The 15,898-nt window shown below is 46.4% G+C and overlaps 1 protein-coding gene and 1 non-coding gene across 2 annotated transcripts in view; both read right to left on the reverse strand.

The window, feature by feature from the left end:
* LOC111834002 (uncharacterized) overlaps nt 1-15,898 on the reverse strand; it is a 46,773-nt gene that overhangs the window by 24,103 nt on the left and 6,772 nt on the right. The window lies entirely within an intron of this gene.
* LOC111834013 (U2 spliceosomal RNA) lies at nt 10,906-11,094 on the reverse strand. Its single transcript, XR_002835882.1, has one exon. It is a non-coding gene; the product is annotated as a U2 spliceosomal RNA (small nuclear RNA).

Genomic DNA, 15,898 nt, shown 5'->3' on the forward strand with positions numbered 1-15,898 from the left:
CCTGTTTGTGCTGGAGATGCAAGTGCAGTGCATGTGTGCAAAATTTTTATACTTTTTATACATGTATCTGTCTTATTTAGTTATGGTAATACAAATCACTGCCTTTACGACTGCCATTAAGTTTTCTTTAAAATGTGCGTGCGTACGTTAGCTGTAGCCGCATAATACAATACAACACAGATATAGACATAAATTAGATATAATGCGTAACGCTGGGTATTTTGTCATTAGGCCTGATTTAGAGAAGCTTCAGCGTTGTGACCACACTTGTTGCATAATGTTGAATAATTCTGTGACGAGTTAAAGTCATACCGAAATGACAGATATTGTCACATATCTGCCACCAATCTGATCATTTCTGGAGTATGAAAACGCCCGCAGTACAAACCGCGGTCTGTCTCAGCGCACGGACACCACTGCAGCACCTCTGCAGCACCGCCTGCCTCCTCAGTTAGTTCCTCAGTAAGTAATTCATCCAATTTGTGAAAGTCTGCGCAGCGGGAAATAAAATTAACCTCACGATTCCTCATGAAATCTGCTTCCTACAGCCGAAAGTGCACATATGGAATAAGGTCGGATATACAGGGATTAAACAGAATAAAATAGAATAAAAAAAAAACACTGCATGATATATTCTGATGAAAGGTAACCAAAGTTACAAACCAGCTATAGCTGTAGTCTGCCAATTGGCACTTTGATATGTGAATTTTCAGGGCAACAACAGGCAACTAACCTCTTCCAAACAGGCCAAACAGGCAGGAGCAGCAGCACTGGTGTCAAAGGAAACAATCTCTAAACGGTAACAAAACCTAACAGCACAGAGGAACCATCATTATAAACAAGGCTGACTGGCATGAATTGGCCAATACGTAACAGGACAATAAATGCCACAGAGTAGCCTTAAAAATACCATACCGTACCGTACCACTGTATTTATACAGCACTTTAACACAACAAGCGCTGAACAAAGTGCTGCACAAAGAGCCAACATAAGAGCCATTCAGGCCAAACAAATAAAAGAAAGAAAACACCGAGGAGTTTTATAATACTAATAAAAATTATAGCAGAAATGAATCAGCAGCTCTGTGAATGAGCATAACTGCAGACTGAATAAGAGTAACTGCACACTGTGAATGAGCATAACTGCACATTGTCAATGAGTATAACTGCAGATTGTGAATGAGCATAACTGCACACTGTGAATGAGCATAACTGCACACTGTGAAACAGCATAACTGCACACTGTGAATGAGCATAACTGCACACTGTGAGCTCCGTGCTCAGTCGCCGGCTCTGTTAAGCGTAGCTCTCTGTGGGCAGTGTGCCTCGCCGCGCTCCGTGCTCAGTCACGTTAAGCCAGGGCTCTGCAGACGGGTGTGAGAACCATATGCTGCACGCTTGTGTTTCTGCCAGGAGACACACCTAAGCACGTTATTTTTGTTGTGGCTCAAACCTGACAGAGCATAAAATCCACTTCCAGTCACGATTACTGCCACTTCCTGTGCCAGTGGCTCTGCAGTGAAAAGCTTCATGAATGGTTAGAGCCTTCTGTCTTTCTCAAAAATATAAACCAACATTTGAATAAACAAATACAGTGCGTGGGACAGCCACTTTTCAGCACGTCTAATTCACAGTGAAATTCAGGCTGGTATAACTCTTCCGGCCTGACAGGCCGTACCCCCCAGTCCCTGTACCCCCCAGTCCCTGTACCCCCCAGCCTCCGGCCCGACAGTCTGTACCCCCCAGTCCCTGTACTATTTTGATCGGTGGTAGGTTAGCCTGGTGACGATGCAGTGTGTAATCGCTCAGTCTGCTTACTTATATTCTGGCAGGAGGGGCTCATGTGACACTTAAATGTGAGAGAGATGGAAAAGTCCCCCCCCCCCCCCCACCAGTTCAGGTAATTCCAGATGTACATAGAGAGCTGGTGAGATTAAGTTCATATCTAAGGGTATCTGTGCTCTGTTGAATAAAGTTGGAAGCTGGGTACATAATTAGCACAAATCTGCTTCTTTTAGCTGCATTAGACAGTGCATCAAATTATCACGGCAATTTCAAAGATTCGTGATACTGCACTAGCTAAAGAATTACACAGAAAGGACTACAATGGCCAATATTAATATGTTTAATTAACCAAAGCCCACACACAAGCAGTGACCTCACCGCCGAACCTGCAGCCAAAGTCCTGCCTGAAATCAAACCGCATAATTATTCAAAGCGCTTATCTCACTGGAAGTGACTTAAACTTTCTGTAACTATAATTACTTTAAGAATATTATTTTTTTCTGAAATCCATGACCTCTGCAAAGCCTATTACTACGAAGGTAATGTGATTACAGTGGAACTAATTAGTTTTTTTTTTTTAATGAACACTTGCATAATAGTGTTGATATGCGTATTGTGAATGAAATCTCCTTAAACTTCAGATTGTGCTTCACTACTGCGTGATTCTCTCTGACCAGTGCACCAGTGGTCAGTTCAGAATATTCCTCCGAAATAGTTTTATAACCAAAATGTTTATTGCAAATACACCAATAGGTATGGTAACAGGAAACCAGCAACGCTCAAAAACAAACTGGTATCAGGGCGTCGTGCACAGCGTTAGAACTGGTTTGCCTGGTTCACGCTAATCCCCAGACTCATTTGTGGCCTGATATCTGCTGGCATGCTAGCGATCCCTCTGCTATTATGAAATAGATTAAGAAAAGGTCTGTTTAACAACAATCTAGAGGGTAATGGATAGCAAAGGGCACAAACAGGTTAGCAAAGCCGCAGCAGATGCAGAATGAGAGCCGGCGCTTGCCAAGGGGAGGAGTGTGTGGGCGGGGGGCGGGGGGGGGTTGGGCGGCCTGCATGCGGAGACGAGTCAGAGATCAGAGTCGTTTTTCCTAGCTGACACACCATCGCGTGCAAGCGCATGGGAATGCAGTGGCACATACAAAGTGTCCTTCTCCGCGGAAACACTGCCCGGGAGTGACGGGAAAGTCACAGACTGAACTCTCCCCAAATGGGCGGATCTTAAGCAGCTTCGGGACTCTGCACTGTAACATGACGGGCTCTGCAAGGCCACTGCGCTGCTTCATGCTGATACCCCTCACTGGAGATGAATGAATGTGTTTCTGTGCGTTGGAAGGCTTCTGTGCAGAGGAGAGATGTTTGTTCCTGCTTAACAGCAAATGATCGCAAGGGCTCACTTTAAACTACCCCCCCCCCCCCCAACACATATCAACGGAAAGAGGTTCTTTAGGTGCCTGTTATAACATATTAAGGTCAGATCTGAGAAATAGTGCCACAATAAATGCATCCACTCACAAAGTCCAACCCGAAGCTTCATAACATCCATTCATCCATCTTCAAAATGCTTATCCTGGACAGGGTGATGCTTCATAAACAATAACTGCCAAAACATTATGTTTTGTTAAATAATTAACTCAAATGGCTTCTGAAATCACAACTAAAATATATTTTGATTTATACAGTAGACGCTTTTATCCACAGCGACATACAGTTTTAGCAGAAAATGCACAGCATATAGCTGACAAGGAGTCAACTTGGAAACCAGTGCTGCCAGCCTGAGTTCCCAGTGAGTGAGCAGTGATAAGTGCACTGCCAGCCTGAGCTCCTAGTGAGTGAGCAGTGAATAGGAGCAATGCAAAAACCCCATTAGGACTTCACACTTTAACACTAAAAATCTATTATTTGTGTCTGTAGAGTATAATTTCTTGACTAGCATAATGCACACTTAAATCATGTGATCTGATGCAAACAAACAGTAATGGTGTTTTGTTTGTTGTAAAAGCCAGTGGACATTAACCTAAAAAGAGACCTATTTAAACATGATACTCTGGGCTAAAGGAGAATCACTCACTTCTCCATTTGTGTCGCACTTCCTAGTAATGTCTATAAAATATAAGCCAATAAAATCGCTTAAAGGGAAATTCAACACTGAACAAACAAGTCAGCAGTCAATCTTTGATGTCCCAACCATAAGCGATCCCTTCAGAGAAGAGCCGTTCCCTTCATGAATGAAATAGAGATGTGAGGACAGGAACACGTCACTATCAACAAAAGTCTGATTACAGCATTTGCGTTCTTTCCAGGAATCGGCCTTTTCTCTAACAGAATCACTCATTGTTGTTCTATATGGCAGTATTTAGTAGCGAGTTCCCCTTCGGGGTTCTACCATTGCTGTATTTTGAGTTATGCGGGAGTATGCAAGCAAGCCCCGCCCCCTGCTTGACCAAGAAAGTACGGCCAACAGCAAGCTTCAGTTTCACAGGGAGTCTGAGAGAGTAGCACACAAGAGGAAAAATGAAGAAGACCTCGGGGCCGCTAGCGGAACCACCAAAGCACCAGCCAGGATATTATTAGCTCATTTATTTATTGATAGATTACATGCTATTTATAAGCAAAAACAATCAAACAGGCATTACAATAGTTTATATCTTACAAATCATCTTAATGCATTCTGATAATGACAAGATAACTGTGACTAACAGGCCTTTGTGAAAAAGGATTTCTGTTCTGTTTGCAAAAAGGATTTAAAGGTTGTGAAGAAAAGTCCAGTAATTACCAGAGAAATCCAACCCGTTACTGACCGCACTGCCAAATCATTTATCCCGTTACTGACAGCACTACCAAATCATTCATCCCGCTACTGACAGCACTGCCAAATCATTCATCCCGTTACTGACAGCACTGTCAAATCATTCATCCCGTTACTGACAGCACTGCCAAATCATTCATCCCGTTACTGACAGCACTGCCAAATCATTCATCCCGTTACAGACAGCACTGCCAAATCATTCATCCCGTTACTGACAGCACTGCCAAATCATTCATCCCGTTACTGACAGCACTGCCAAATCATTCATCCCGTTACTGACAGCACTGCCAAATCATTCATCCCGTTACTGACAGCACTGCCAAATCATTCATCCCGTTACAGACAGCACTGCCAAATCATTCATCCCGTTACAGACAGCACTGCCAAATCATTCATCCCGTTACTGACAGCACTGCCAAATCATTCATCCCGTTACTGACAGCACTGCCAAATCATTCATCCCGTTACTGACAGCACTGCCAAATCATTCATCCCGTTACTGACAGCACTGCCAAATCATTCATCCCGTTACAGACAGCACTGCCAAATCATTCATCCCGTTACTGACAGCACTGCCAAATCATTCATCCCGTTACAAACAGCACTGCCAAATCATTCATCCCGTTACTGACAGCACTGTCAAATCATTCATTCCATTCCGTCAATTGCAAAGTGCCCCAGGGGCTTAATCCTGTGTTGTTTGATAAGTAGAACAAAAATGAAAGAATCAACATGACTGCCAAGCTTCAAATGATATTTGAAGGGAAAATTACTTTGAGCAGCTTTTTAAAACTGACCCTCCGGCTAGGATGTTGGACATCTCTGGGTCCACAGTTCTCAAGGCTGATGCTCCGGTCAGCTATAAACCACCCAGTCTCACTGAGATTGCACGGGTGCTGAATCAGCTGGGGACAGGGAAGGCTGCAGGGATCTGTGGTATCCGGGGTGAACTTCTCCAGGCTGGTGGTAAGGCTGTCCTCCTGTCATTGCAGGCAATCTTTGCTTCCATTTGGGAGTCTGGAAATCCCTATCTACTGCCTATATACTCTGTCTCATGAGAGAATCCTTGGGTACCGCTGGTTTGACTTTGTGTGGATTGAGCGGTTGCTAGAGGACTCCTGAATGAGGCATATTACCTGCATTGTGAGGGAGCGTCAGTTACGGCACTACGGCCATGTGGCGCGTTTCCCTGATCCGGCTCGCAGGATCCCCATTGCTGGGGACCCGAGCGGCTTGACCAGGCAGAGGGGACGCCCACGTAACACCCGGCTGTGGCAGATGGATGGTCATTTCCGGAGGGTGGGACTGAACCGTGTATCTACATGGAGGGTCACCAGGCGGGATCTTGAGGAGTTTCGTTATGTAGTGGGTGTGGCAACACGCTGATCTGACCTTACTAACCTCCATCCATCCATCCATCCATCGTCTAACAATGTACCTTGAGGAAGGTTGCTGTGAGCCTATACCAGGCAGCAGTGACCCAAGAATCCACATCATATTGGGCCCCCTACCCAGCCAATGCAATTATGTCCCACACTTTTGAAGGCCCCCTCTTGGAATCGCCATAACGTTCCATCTTCACAGTGCTCCTGAGTGAGGCACCTTATAATTATAAAAGTTATAATGTTAAACTCACCAATGTCAGTCACATTTTATAAGGATGTAACAGTATAACTAACGAATGCAGTAAATACACCACATTCTCTACTTTTTTTTTGCATTTTCGTGCATCTTTGGCCTCATGACCTTAAAGTCTTGAGTCTGAAATACTAAATAACAGAATTTGCATTCTGCCCACACATAATGACGGTTCTGCCACCCCCCTCTCTCCCCCCCCCCCCCCAATTTTCACTGCTGGAACTTCAAACCCAGTGGCTCTTGTCACGCACAGCGAAGCACTGGGCATGAGCCGCCGTGTTTACAGTACGGCACACAGGGCTTGCCTGTCTCCTCTCTGCTCTTCATGCTATTTATGGACCCAGAGCGCCTGGCAGGCAGCAGTCACGCAACATTCGGGAAGAACAAGTCCTTCATTCATCTCTCACTACCGTTCCCCGCCGCGTCACACTGCCGCTCATTACTCCGTCAGAGTCCACGATCGCCGTGTGCGCAGTGCCGCTCATTACTCCGTCAGAGTCCACGATCGCCGTGTGCGCAGTGCCGCTCATTACTCCGTCAGAGTCCACGATCGCCGTGTGCGCAGTGCCGCTGTTAATGGCAACTTCCTCTGTTTTCCATATCCATGTGATGAACGCAAAGAAAATCACGAGCCGTCCATACATCCACAGTGCATTCTAACACAACAGAATGATTTCTTTGAATTTCTTCGAATGGAGACTTCCACTGAGCTAAATTGAAATGATGTTTTTTTTAAATAACCCAGGCATATAGCAAAAAAACAACCAGGCTTTAATATCATTGTCTTTGTCAATCCAGTGCATACTTGAATTCTGGACAAACACGTAAATGCCAGGGCAAATCACCAGCAAAAGGGAAAGCAGGTGAGAGAAGCACAGAGAACAGACTTCAGTGTCCAGTGACGGTGAAGCACAGAGAATAGACTTCAGTGTCCAGTGACGGTGAGGCACAGAGAAGACACTTCAGTGTCCAGTGATGGTGAAGCACAGAGAATAGACTTCAGTGTCCAGTGACGGTGAGGCACAGAGAATAGACTTCAGTGACGGTGAGGCACAGAGAATAGACTTCAGTGTCCAGTGACGGTGAAGCACAGAGAATAGACTTCATTGGCTTTGGCTAAATTTACATTCCCGTCCTGGGGGGACAGAGAACCAGCTCCCTCTTTTATTTATGTCACACTCCCCAGCTTCCCTTTCCATCGCAAAAACGGGAACAGAGACAGTAAAACATCTCGTTTCTCCATCTGAACCATTCAGCGTCTTTTTAATATGATTTTTAGTTGGGGTTTTAGTGAAAGTTTTATCTTCAAGAAAATATCAGTGCTTTCCCACTGCCACCAAGAACCAAGCTGTCATTTTCCGAACCGTACCAGAGCCGTACCCGTGCCGACACGGCCCTGCTTGCTAGCAGCACCGAAAGCGTGACCAATCGGAGCTGGCTGCGTCACCACCATCTGATTGGTCAAAATGCACAGGGATACCAGTGTTCTAGGCATGGATTATCTGAATGAAAAAGCGTATATTCTGTTATTATTCATTATTATAACTATTGCACATCACAACGTACCGGCGCATTCCTGATAACTCGGAACTTAAAAATTTCCAACCTCCTGCTTGGTATGCAGGTATGAGTGTGTGTGTGTGTGTGTGTGTCTCTGTCTGTAAATATGGGTGTAAATTCTGTGGGGAGTGGGGGTTGTACCCCCCCCCCCCCCCAACTAATCAAAACCAGCCAGTGCAACCCCCTGGACCCCCTTAAATGGGTGGAGAATTCACCCCCCTGTGCTTAACCCAAAGTTATGCCCTTATATGTAAACATGCCCTGGGATAGAAGAGCTTCCTGTCCAGGGTGCCCTGCCTGTCAGTACCGGGTGACAGCTACTATTTTATACTGGATTCGATCCTGTAATTTTCAGCCACAACATATGACAGATTATGAGAGAATGCATTTTGTTGCTATGGTTACATAAGGTCACAATGAGGCCCCGAGGGTCGAGTGTATAAACCCACAGCAAACCCACAGCACACGGGGGTATCAGGTCACAATGAGGCCCCAAGGGTGGAGTGTATAAACCCACAGCAAACCCACAGCACACGGGGGTATAAGGTCACAATGAGGCCCCGAGGGTCGAGTGTATAAACCCACAGCAAGCCCACAGCACACGGGGGTATAAGGTCACAATGAGGCCCCGAGGGTCGAGTGTATAAACCCACAGCAAACCCACAGCAGACGGGGGTATAAGGTCACAATGAGGCCCCGAGGGTCGAGTGTATAAACCCACAGCAAGCCCACAGCACACGGGGGAATAAGGTCACAATGAGGCCCCGAGGGTCGAGTGTATAAACCCACAGCAAACCCACAGCACACGGGGGTATCAGGTCACAATGAGGCCCCAAGGGTGGAGTGTATAAACCCACAGCAAACCCACAGCACACGGGGGTATAAGGTCACAATGAGGCCCCGAGGGTCGAGTGTATAAACCCACAGCAAGCCCACAGCACACGGGGGTATAAGGTCACAATGAGGCCCCGAGGGTCGAGTGTATAAACCCACAGCAAGCCCACAGCACACGGGGGTATAAGGTCACAATGAGGCCCCGAGGGTTGAGTGTATAAACCCACAGCAAGCCCACAGCACATGGGGGTATAAGGTCACAATGAGGCCCCGAGATACAAGAATGTAAACCACACCAAGACTGCCACACACAGGTGTGTAACACCACAGTGTTTGAGCATATAAGACCACAATGCATGGGTGGATTAGACCACAAGATGCAATAAAATGAAACCACAAAAATATTGTAATAAAAGCACAATAAGCAGTAAACCTCTATTTACCTAAATGTAAGCAGAACTCCTGGCTCATCATAGCACCTGATGAACTTGGGTAAAATTGAAGAAAGTTTGACCAGGAGTTTCTCAAAGTGGCAAAAGGAATTGAGTGCAGTGATACACAGATCTGGTCCTCAGTGAGTGCAGTGATACACAGATCTGGTCCTCAGAGTGCAGTGATAAACAGATCTGCTCCTCAGTGAGTGCAGTGATACACAGATCTGGTCTTCAGTGAGTGCAGTGATACACAGATCTGCTCCTCAGTGAGTGCAGTGATACACAGATCTGGTCCTCAGAGTGCAGTGATACACAGATATGGTCCTCAGTGTCTATGGGATGCAGGAGTTCCACTCTGGCTTAACTGAAATGAATTAAATGCAGTGGGATGCTTCAGGTGTTATTTACACATGCATTCATGCGCAGCACTGGCTTAGGCGCCTGCAGGAGGCGCCGTTAGACATAAGCGTGATGCAGATTCACAGAATGTGCTTTAAACATCCAAGCCAGGCAGCTGTCACAGAAGTGGAGGGGTGGTGATCTAACAGCTTCGTGTGGAAGAGCTAAAATAACCCTCAGACAAACCACCGTCTGATCTGCGGCAGACCTGGCCAATTGAGGAAGAGCACGCTGAGGGCGGCAAGTGGGACGGCCAATCAGGAAAATGACGGCGGGGCTTCCCGGTCAGCGCCGTGGCAACAGAATGAAATGGTTAAGACAGACTTAAAAGCTGCAGTCAGACTTGTAAGGAAGGACAGGATGTGGAAGCGCATTCAGGTCTTCGATACATCCTGTTCTGACAGCACAGTCATCTTCAGAACGACACCCAGCCATTGGTGTGTGAGCACTGCTCATGACCTCACGCACTGCAAACTCCAGCATTAAAGATGGGCAAGAAACATTCACCCACGAGGCAATGACAGATAATGGCCAAGGGGTTTCTCTGAAGGCGTGGGCTCAAGTCTGTCGTCTTGTCTTAGACAGTCAAATGCATTATCATGTCTGTTTTATGTGGATTCAACTCTGTAGCCTGAGCGGTGAAACAAGACAAAAATCAAAGGATTTGGTCACGCTCTAAGTATCACAGGAACAAAGAAAAAGCTTTTCAGCTCGCATTCTGGTGAGCAAAAAGGAGCTATTTGATCACTTAAAAAATTTTGTTGAACTTGGAGAGTCATATTTCATCATAACTCAGAATATATTTCCCCTGAGAAGCATTCAGAAGCTTATAACAAATGAATATAATTAGCTGAACGGAGGAAGGGGGCGTTCCTGTTATGAAATACTGAATGAAAGCGACGTCTTTCCATATTTATGGGGGTCTGTTCATTCATGTTTTCTTACAGCCAGCAATTATAAGCATAAAAATGTAAAAACGTAATATAAAAATGTAAAATAGGGGTGCCTTTGAAAGGTCCAAGGACTGCTGCACAATAAAAGTAAGTCACGTCAGCACAGCGATCACGCACATGGGGGAAACAAATCAAGGAAGAACGGCACCCTGAAGCCAGGCTCATCCTCTGCCACAGTTCTCTGTCCTGACACTGGGGGTGCTGTGCCTATGTGAATTCAGAATTAGCTGATCAGTGGTCATTGTTGACACACCACAGCACACAACAACGAAATGCATCCTCTACATTTAATCCATGTGTGACATCGTGACATAGCAGGGGGCAGCTAATTCAGCACCCGGACAGTAGTGCTTGGGGGTGGTACCGTGCTCAGGGTACCTCAGTGATGCCTTGCTGGTCGGGGATTCGAACCTGCAATCTTTCAGTTACAAGTGCGCTTACCTAACCATTAAGCCACCACTGCCCATAAAACTATCCCCGATAGGGGGGCACCGTTCCTGCAGATACTGCAATACCAGGTCGACGCGTGGGTTGGACAGAGCAAGCCCCTATTCCATCTCCCTCTTCCAAAAATAAATTTAGTATATGGCCCCCAGACAGGGGACGTATCAGATATTAAATTGATAAGAACAGATACTACACTTGATCTTAGCCAAGGCTGAGAAGCGATCGGTGTATGGTGTATGGTGTATGGTGTACGGTGTATGGTGTATGGTGTATGATGTATGATGCATGGTGTACGGTGTACGGTGTATGGTGTATGGTGTATGGTGTATGATGTATGATGCATGGTGTATGGTGTACGGTGTATGGTGTACGGTGTACGATGTACGATGCATGGTGTACGGTGTACGGTGTACGGTGTATGATGCATGGTGTATGGTGTACGGTGTATGGTGTACGGTGTACGATGTATGATGCATGGTGTACGGTGTACGGTGTACGGTGTATGATGCATGGTGTATGGTGTACGGTGTATGGTGTACGGTGTATGATGTATGATGCATGGTGTACGGTGTATGATGTATGATGCATGGTGTACGGTGTACGGTGTATGGTGTATGATGTATGATGCATGGTGTACGGTGTACGGTGTATGATGTATGATGCATGGTGTATGGTGTATGATGTATGGTGTATGGTGTATAATGTACTGGCATTCTAACCAGGCTGTACCCTGAGCCTCCTGGGTTCTCTGTTACCCTGACCGGGATTAGAAGTAGTAAGATGGAAGGATGGATGTATTAACTAATGCTTTTTGATATTTTTATTTTCATGTCACCTAAACTTACATGTATATTATGAGGTATGCATGTGGAGAAAGTTTCCAAATGAATTCATATTCGGTTAACTTGTGCAACACTAACTCCAGAGTTAAACTTGGTGTTAAGACATTACACATCCTGTGCATGGGGGTGTCATTGTGACACGGGTGCCTGCATGACAGCTCTGACATGCGTTATGAAAGCAGGGTTGGGACATCACTCAGCGCAGCAATGGCGGGTCGCAGGACTGCTGCCCAGGTGAGAACCGGCCCATCGCTTAGCACAGCCTCAGAAATGGAGCTCGCACATTTTCTGGAAATAATAATGACTTTTCACCTACTGCAGCGGTGCCCATGGAGCTGGGGGGGCGAGGGGCCCATGGAGCTGGGGGGCAAGGGGCCCATGGAGCTGGGGGGCAAGGGGCCCACACACGTGGCCATCGTGCCCAGGCCGGCCTTCAAACGACACCCTCCCGATCACAAGCACACAGGCTTAGCCCACTGCGCCACACGCCAGCGTCATCCTCAGCCCGGCCCGGTCTGCCTCATGCACCGGCAGTCTGCGGTCAGTCCCGAGGGATGTTAGACGGTTAAGTCAGAGCGACCTGCCTCAAAGCCTGAGAGACTTAAAAAGCAAAATATCAAACATACGCTCCATCATCAGTGTATAACGCTGCCGTATTGTTCCATATGATATGATTAAATGTGCAAAAAAACTACCTTCCCATTACTGTTTTGCATGAATTAACTACCCATAAATGCAGCCCCCCCAGCCAGAAGTGAATTTCAGTGGGGGCCTGCCAAATTTTAACTAGGGGTTCAGGCTCGTTATTTTCCTAACCGGCTTTGTGTCTGTATAAGAGCGTCCTGTAAGTTCCAGAATTCTGCACTGGAAGCTGCAGTGAAACGTAAGTCAGACAGTGAAAAGCACACGGCCGACAGCTGTGGGCGGCCGATAGGCGCCTATTCCGTCACCCTGCTGCCGTTCAGATGACACAGCAGAACAGCGAGAATGACTGCTTAAAAATGTCATGCTACAGGGGGGGAAATCTGCCAAAACGACTTTGGTTTCGTAATAAAAGTCTTCTGCGGGAAGTTCATACTATCGGTACGACCCTTGAAGATTCAGCTTGTGGGCAGCCGGTTGAGAAACTGAAGTTTGAGGAAGAGAGACTGAGCATCTGGACAGAAGGAAGAGGCAGCCATGCTCTTCAACAAGGCACTAAAGCTAATCTCTGTAAACACACTTTGTTGCAGAATAGAGATCTAAGTGTTTTTAATCCACGCTCTACGCCTCAGCATTTCAGCAAACCATCTCAGCTGCTATCGAATGGTTTTGTGCATGTTTATCAAATTTCCTTTCCATTAATGATCTCTGCCTGCTCACTCGGCGCTTGTTACAGTAGATGCAGGTTTGTCATCGTCCCCCTAGTGGTTTCAGGAAATATGTCGCCAGTCGCTCCTGAGGACGGCTTTCAGAGCTAACGAGTGTTTTAGGAAAGGCTGCTGCAGCACATTTCTTAGGAAGGAACTCCATGAACGTCCTTTATTGTTCTGCTTCCACAGGTTTCATCTTTAATTAAGCAGGAAAATTAATTAATAAACCTTCAACTTTATTGTATTCAGTACAACATTATTAATATGAAATCATACCAAAACAGACAATTAAATCCTGTTAAATTGTACTTCGTTCTTGTTTTTTTTTCCAGCCAAAATAAAAGACGACAATGCAGTGGGAATCACAGGAGAAACATCACAGTTACACACTCTGGGAAAGTTTAGGACACTGAGCCACATGTTTGTGGACTGTGAGAAAAGCTGGCAGAAAGCCACAATGCCACTGGCTGCAAGCTGATTGGGTGTCGAGCCACAGGCAGAGCTAGACTGCCGCCAATCACGCTGCTCACCTGTCTCTCACTGACTGATCACTCAGCCAATCAGATGCCATCTGCGACACACCTCCAAGTGTCAGTCCTCAGGATAAACACCTGACAACAAGCTCTGAAATCTCCTTTAATCCACCAGCCGCCGGCCATGGAGACATATACGCAAATGGGAATAAAGATAAAGAATATCACCGTAACAAGTATATGCACCAAAAGGAAATTATCTTCACAAACTATGCTCAGGTGTACATTTCCCCATCGATTCCGCATCTTATTTTCATACTGCACTGCAGTTCCTTGCTGGAGAACGTTTTGTATTTTTTCATCGACGTGCCTCATGTATAATCAAAAACAGCAGTTGAGGTATTATGGTGTGATTAGAGAAGTAATGTCTGACAGCGGAGTGTATTACCTAATTATCTGGGGGGGGGGGGGGGGAGCTCAAGCTACAGCTCATAGTCTGTATTACATACGGCTCTTCTCATTTAAATAAACAGTGAAAACTAAAAGTGATGTTTAATATTGTCATTATTACCCTCCCTTCAGCCAATATTTGTCTTTCCAGATCACATAAGGTCCTTCGCATCTACACACTGGATTTACAGGCCTAGATCGTAAATTAGAAATCAACATTAAAACTGCAATACAGCTCCCACTGTGTGTGTGTGTGAGGGGGGGGGGGCTGCTAGAAATTCTGGGCCCCATGAAATAGAATCATTTTCGACTCTCAACCCAGAACAATCCAATTACGTTTGACCGTTTTTAGGGGTACCTCTTTATGGCGCCCCTGTGTGTATCTGTGTGTGTGTGTGTGTGTGTGTGTGTGTGTCTTAAGCATCTGCTGCCACTGACATGAAAAAAGGACAAAGACAACAGAAAAAGGCTAAATACACACGAAATGTATACAGCCAATAAAACAGAAGAAGCAGCATTTTTACGGAGCGTCATCATACCTGCTGGTATCAGACCCAAAGCCGGTTGCAGCTGACAGAGCCCATGGGCGACGTCAAAGGCCACAATGCTACTAACATACTACACAGACTGAAGCATAGCGAAGTATCAGCTGTCTGACTGCGAGATCAGATACAGATACAGTCAAGTCTGTTTATTAGAAATATATGGACTTGGGGGGAAAAGTGACACTGTTTTTAAACTACCAAAACATGTCCTTGTGACACAGTTTTTATAACCGGAGGGGTAAATGTCAGAAATTAAGAGGCATTTTCCATATGACTCACGTCAGAAGAAAAAAATACCAGAAAACAAAACTAGGCAAAGATATGGAGTGTGACCTTAGATGGCGATCAGGAAAGTGAGGATGACGGATGTATAAAGGAACATTCCTCAGCCTTAGGGCTGGATTCATTTGAATATATCCCTGAAAAATAAACCTATGAAACTCACAATGGAGGAAAAGATCAAAGAAATATCATCTAACCGACGTTTTCCTCAACTGACGACCAAAATATCTCAGCGGCTTGTGGATTGCCGTATTATTGACAGGCAGGTAAAGAAACTTGCTTCTGCAAAGTGTGAGATCACAAAACGCGTCGGGACCCCAAACTGCCAGGACAAAAGCCCCCAAACATGACACTGGGGGGCATCTGGGCTGTAATGACACCAGCTGGTGTTCTGGAAGCTCTTCATGAAAGGCCTGTATGGAAATAGGCAGCCCCCATATTTTCATTATTGCAAGATTGTCCACGAGACATCTAGTGTTACCAAACACTGGTCGCAATTTAACCGTTTTGTTTACCAGTGTTCGCAAGACAGTGTATGCGGGTATCACAATAAGGCCAGGCTCAGTGTATCAACAGCGAGGGGCGTCTGGGGAGGGGTATCAACCACAAGGGGTATCAACAGCGAGGGGTGTCCAGGCAGGGGTATCAACAGCGAGGGGTGTCCAGGGAGGGGTATCAACAGCGATGGGTGTCCAGGGAGAGGTATCAACAGCGAGGGGTGTCCGGGGAGGGGTATCAACAGCGAGGGGTGTCCAAGGAGGGGTATCAACAGCAAGGGGTGTCCGGGGAGGGGTATCAACAGCGAGGGGTGTCCAGGGAGGGGTATCAACAGCGAGGGGTGTCCAGGGAGGGGTATCAACAGCAAGGGGTGTCCAGGCAGGGGTATCAACAGCGAGGGGTGTCCAGGCAGGGGTATCAACAGCGAGGGGTGTCCGGGGAGGGGTATCAACAGCGAGGGGTGTCCAGGGAGGGGTATCAACAGCAAGGGGTGTCCGGGGAGGGGTATCAACAGCGAGGGGTATCAACAGGGAGGGGTGTCCGGGGAGGGGTATCAACAGCGAGGGGTGTCCAGGGAGGGGTATC

This window comes from Paramormyrops kingsleyae, chromosome 4 (genome assembly GCF_048594095.1).
Source record: "Paramormyrops kingsleyae isolate MSU_618 chromosome 4, PKINGS_0.4, whole genome shotgun sequence".
Lineage (NCBI taxonomy): Eukaryota > Metazoa > Chordata > Actinopteri > Osteoglossiformes > Mormyridae > Paramormyrops > Paramormyrops kingsleyae.